The sequence below is a fragment of the Ailuropoda melanoleuca genome, chromosome 2 (genome assembly GCF_002007445.2).
Source record: "Ailuropoda melanoleuca isolate Jingjing chromosome 2, ASM200744v2, whole genome shotgun sequence".
Taxonomy (NCBI): Eukaryota; Metazoa; Chordata; class Mammalia; order Carnivora; family Ursidae; genus Ailuropoda; species Ailuropoda melanoleuca.
In genome coordinates this window covers 196,453,776-196,459,807 of record NC_048219.1, presented here as the reverse complement: position 1 = coordinate 196,459,807, position 6,032 = coordinate 196,453,776, and positions in this window count along the sequence as shown.

Sequence of the window (6,032 nt, the reverse complement as noted above, 5' to 3'; positions counted from 1 at the left end):
GATTTTATTTATTTATTCGACAGAGATAGAGACAGCCAGCGAGAGAGGGAACACAAGCAGGGGGAGTGGGAGAGGAAGAAGCAGGCTCATAGCGGAGGAGCCTGATGTGGGGCTCGATCCCATAACGCCGGGATCATGCCCTGAGCCGAAGGCAGACGCTTAACCGCCGTGCCACCCAGGCGCCCCTAGTAAGGTTTTCTATACCTCCTAGTGTCTGTTTTTGTTAAGCTGAATCCTCCTAGGAAGTTGCCTATTTAATAAAAAACTTGAATATGTTAAAGTCATTCACAATGTCCTCTCATCTTTTCAATGACTGAGATTTGTGGTGATATTTCCTTTGTGAAAAATATTACCTTGTGTTTTCACTTTTTTGCTTTATTAGTTTCATCAAGGGTCTCTCAACATTACTATCATCTTTCCAAGAATCAACTTTGTTGACGCTTACTGTATATTTGTTATTTCAGTAGTTGTCACACTTCTTGTACTTCCTTTGGGTTATTACTTTTGTTTTTTCTTCTAACTTCTTGAGTTATGTACTTTGCTCAAAAATTTTGTATCATTTCTATGACATAGGAATTAAGGCTGTCCATTTCAGTTTACAAAGTTCTCAGGTTTTGATGTGGAGGATTTTCATTATCATCCTTTAACTAAAACCCATGTTCTAGTTTTCATTCTGTTTTCTTCTTCCATTCACAGGTTGTTTAGGCATTTATTTTCAAACATAGGGATTTCCTATTTATCTTTCCACTGCTGATTTGTAGGTTATTTGAATTGTAGCCAGAGAACACACTTGTTTTTCAATCCTTTAGTATTTATTGAGACTTATTTTATGGTCTAGCATATGGCCAAACTTTGGAAACATTTCAGATGACCTGAAGAGACTTTGCCGTTGTGATGTGCTTTATATTCTATATAATGTCCAATAAGTCAAGTTGATTATTTGGATTGTTCAAATCATTTTTACCATTACTGATTTTTTTTGCTGCTTCTATCAGAGAGGTATGTTAGATCTCCCATTATGATTGTAAGCTTGCCAATTTCTCCTGGTAGTTCTATATTTGCATTATATATTTGAAAGTGTTTTATTAGATGCATACAAATTTCAAATTGTTATTTATTCTTAGTAAATTAAATATTTCTTCTTCAGTAATTTTACTGCTTTAGAGTTACTCTAATATTAATACCGCATGGCTCTTTTTCCATCCTTTTATCTTTTGATATCCTAATATTTTTAAGATGTGTTTCTAGGGATACTATAGAGTTGGTTTTTAAAAACTCAATCTGACAATCTGAGTCCTTCACAGGAATATTTTGTTCATTCACATTCATATTAATTATTGACATAGTTGGGTTTTCATCATCCTACTAAATATTTGTCCTGACTATTCTATGTGTTCTTTTTACTCTCCTTTATTACCTACTTTTGCAGATTAAAAAAACACTTTTATTAATCCATATCCCCTAAATTAGCATTGGAATTATAAGCTTTGAAACACTGTGGTTAAAATATACATAACATAAAATCTACCATTTTTAAGTGTACAGTTCTATGGCATTAAGTATATTCACATTGTTCTGCAATCATCCCCATCATCGATCTCCAGAACTTTGTCTTCCTAAACAGACAGTAACACCATTCTCCCCATCCACCAGCCCCTGACAACCACCACTATACTTTCTGTCTTTATGAATTTGACTATTCCAGGTACCTTGTACAAGTGGTATCATAAAGTATTCGTCCTTTTGTGACTGGCTTATTTCACTTATCTCATTCTTCAAGGTTCATCCATGTTGCACCATAGGTCAGAATTTCATTCCTTTCAAAGCTGAATAATATTCCATTGTATGCATATATCACATTTTTTTCTATTCATCCACTGATGGATCTCTGGGTTGCTCCCACGTTTTAGTTCTTATGAATAATGCTACTTTGAACATGGGTATACAAATTATCTGTTTGTGTTCCTGCTTTCAGTTCTTCCAGTTACCCAGAAGTGGAATTTCTGGATCATATGGTAATTCTATGTTTAATGTTCCAAGGAACTGCCATACGATTTTCCACAGTGGCTGCACTATTCCCACTGGCAATGCACAAAATTTCCAATTTTCCCCATCGTCACCAACATTTGTCATTTCTGTTTGGGTTTTTTGTTTTTTGTGGGTTTTTTTTAGTAATAGCCATTCTAATGGATGTGAAGTGCTGTGTCGTTGTGGTCTTGACAGCATTTTCCTAAATGACTAGTGATAATGAGCATATTTTCATGAGCTTATTGGTCATTTGCGTATCTTCTTTGAAGGAATGTCTGTTCAAATCCTTTACCCATTTGAAAATTATGGTTTTTTTAAATTGTTGAGTTGTAGACATTCTTTATATATTTTGGATAGTGGCCGTTATCAGATAAATTATTTACAAGTACTTTCTCTCATTCTGTGAGCTGCCTCTGTTGAGAGTATCCTTTTATGCACATTTTTAATTGTGATGAAGTCTAACTTATCTTTTCATATCCAAGAAATCACTGCCAAATCCAGTGTTGTGAAGCTTTTCCTCTGTTTTCTTCTAAGAGTTTTATAGTTTTAGCTCTTATGTTTAGGTCTTTGATCCATTTTGAATTAGTTTTTGTACATGGTATAAGGTAAGGCTCCAACTTCATTTTGTGTATGCTTTTAAAAATTGTTCTTTTAGTGATTACCCCAAAGATTACAACATGCATCCCCTACTTACTATCAAAGTCTGGTATCAACTGGTGTATGTTTAAAAGGAGAGTTAACACAGCTGGATTGGGACTGCTCTCCTTACAAAGACCTGCTTGCAAGGTTGGCCCTTGGCTAGAATATAGGAACTTGGATTTTGAAAGGGTTTCCACCAATCCCAGAAGTGATAAGAGTGGCTCACTGTACCAAAACTGTATGAGCAATGTGGTTCATACCAAACAGCTGCTTTCCTTCTTAGAGTCTGGAACTTTGGTATGTGCTAAGCAGTGGGTCCTATGTGACCAGGCCCCAATAAAAATATGAGCACTGATTCTCTAATGAGCTTTCTTGGTATAGAACATTTCATATGTTTTGTCATAACTCATTACTGGAGGAAACAAGCAGGTCTTTTGTGACTCCACTGGGAAAGGATTCTTGGAAGCCTATGCCTGGTTCCTCTCTAGACAGCACCATGTATGGCTTTTTCCTTTGTTGATTTTGCTTTGTTTTATTGTGCTGTCATAAATCACAGACACGAGTACAACCAAATACTGAGTCACGTGAGTTTTCCAAGTGAATCACTGAGCCTGGGGGGAGGTAGTACTGGGGACCCCCAACATAGTACATTTTACCCTTTTCCCAACCTACAAGGTGTTTAGAAGAGTGAGTACCTAATCTCCTTTCAACTTAGACGCTACTATTGTCATATATTTTAATGGGACCTGTAAAATACCACTATTCTTGTTTTATACAGCCAATACTAATTGATAACGTACCACATTTTTATCTTCACTTCTCCTGCATCTCTGACCTTTCATCTAAAATCACTTTCCTTCTTCCTAGAGAATACTCTTTAGTATTGTCTTTACTATAAGTGACTCTTCTAAGTAACAAATTATCTTAATTTTTATTTGAGTAAAGATATATTTATTTCACATTTATTCCTGAAGGATCTTTTTTTTGAGTATAGAACCCAAAGTTTGTAGAATTATTTGACGGCTTCTGTTAAGAATCAGATGTCAATCTAATTGCTGTACTCTTGAAGTAAATTCTTGTTTCTCTGGCTGTTTTATAGATTTGAGCTTTGTTTTTTTCTCTGATATAATGATGTCTTTTATTTTTCCTGCTTGGGATTTGAAAGAGTGTTACTGAATTTATGGCTTGATGTTTTTCATCATTTAAAAAATATTTCAGCCATTTTTCTTCAAAAATTTTGTCTGTTCTATTTTCTTTCCCTTCTTTTTGTTAAAACCCATTTGCATACATAGACCGTCTCACTCTCTCTCTCCCTCACCTTCTCTCTCAGGTTTTCTATCCTTTTCTCTTTCTGTGCTTCATTCCATAGTTTCTTCTGACCTTTCTTTTTTTTTCCCTGACCTTTCTTTTTTTTTCGGACCTAGCTTTTTAATTCTCACTTCAACTATTTGTCTAATATGCTATAGAACCTATTAACTGAGCTATTAATTTAAATTGTTTTTTATTAATGGAATTTTCATTTTTAAAAAATTTTCAGTTCTATATTGAAATTCTCAATCTTGTCTTTTGTTACCCTGAATATAATACATCTGAACCATTGAGTTTTTGCTGTGCAGTAAGTCACCTTCAAAACTTAGTAGCTTAAAACAATGACTATCTGTTTAAGTTTATAATTCCGCCGGTTTAGCAATGCGCTGGACTCAGGTGAGGGATTTTTTGCATCTTGGTTGGGTTTGCTCATGCCTCTATGGACGGCTGCCAGGTGGGGGTGGGGGAGGGCTCCTGATCTCTGCCAGATTCCGTCACGTTTAGGTGCAGCGGGCTATAGGCTGGAATGCCTTGGCTAGCCTTCATGTAATCTTTTGTCCTCTAACAGACTGTTAGGGCTTTTTCACGTGGCTGCAGCAAATTTCCAAGAGAGAGCAGAGTAATCAAGTCTTCTGGAAGACTAGGCTTGGAAATGGCACAATTTGTCAAAGTAAGTCAAAAGGCTAGTATGGATTCAAGTGGGTGGGAAAACAGATCCCACATCTTGATGAAAGGAGCTTCAAAGTGACACTGCAAAGGGTCACGAATGCAGGAAGAGAGGAATCATGGCCATTTTTGCAAACAGTCTATCACATAAAGCATATATTCTTTAAGTGTGTCTGATAACTTAAATATCTGGAGTCCCTATGGCTGGTTTCTATTATCTAGTGTTTATTATCCAGTAGTTTTCATTCATGTGGCCTTATTTCATGTATTAGTTATTGGATTGTGCACTCTTACTTACAAAATAACTAGCATGCGCAAAATTGTTGGTAGAAATAATTTGAAGCCTAAAATGACATTACTTTATTCCAGGGAATTCTTATCTTCATTTCTGCTAGCTGCATGTCAGAAATAACCTCATATCATTTCACTCTAACTGAGGGAATAAATTCTGAAGCTGAGTTACAGTCCCTCTGAAGAATTATCTATTTGTGGTTCACAGTTACTACTAGAGTACAGCTTGCTGGGGTTCCAACCCATTGTTGAGAGTTCACCAAGGCCCCATCTCTCTGGCTTCAATGTTATCAGAAGGGTCCCTTAAACTAGCTACCCCTCTGCAAATAATACCAGGGGAAACGTGATCCCAAACACTGGGCATATTTTTCTGAGACTCATCTCTGTACCCTGGCCCACTAATTCATGATTACATGGACAGCTCCCCAGTGCCTTGTTTAAACAGATATTCTTTACATTTATTCAGCTTTTCTAGCTGTTCTCTATAGCAAGTTGGCTTTAATCACCTAGACGGCTCTAACTGAAAACAAATCCCCATTCACTACTTTATAACAAAGAATCCCATGTTTGTGCATGTAATTAAAACAGAAACACAAATTCTTGGATACACTTTTCTTCAAGAGGGGGAGCTTAATTCCCTTCCCCTTGAGTGTGGATTGCACACAGTGACTCACATCTAAAATGTGACAGAAACCACAGTGTGACCAGGTCACAAAGACATTGCAGCTTCCATCTTACTCTCTTTCTCTAGGGAAGCCAGCTGTCACAATGTAAAGACACTCAAGCAGCCCCAAAGAGAGGCCCATGTGGCCAACAGCCCTGTGAATGAGCCATCTCAGTAGCACATCCTCCAGTCTCAGTCAAGCCTCCTGATGACTGCAGCCCAAGCAACATCTTGACTGCAACACTGCGAGAGTTCCTAAGTGAAAACCACCCAGCTAAGCCACTCCTGAATACTGACCTGCAAGCTATGAGATGAATGTTGTTTGAGCAATTAAGTGCTGGGTAACTGGCTTTACGTTAATAGTTAATACAGTATGTTTGCTTTTTAACTTTATAATATCATTATTTTATTACTTCAAATTTAATACTATTTTTAT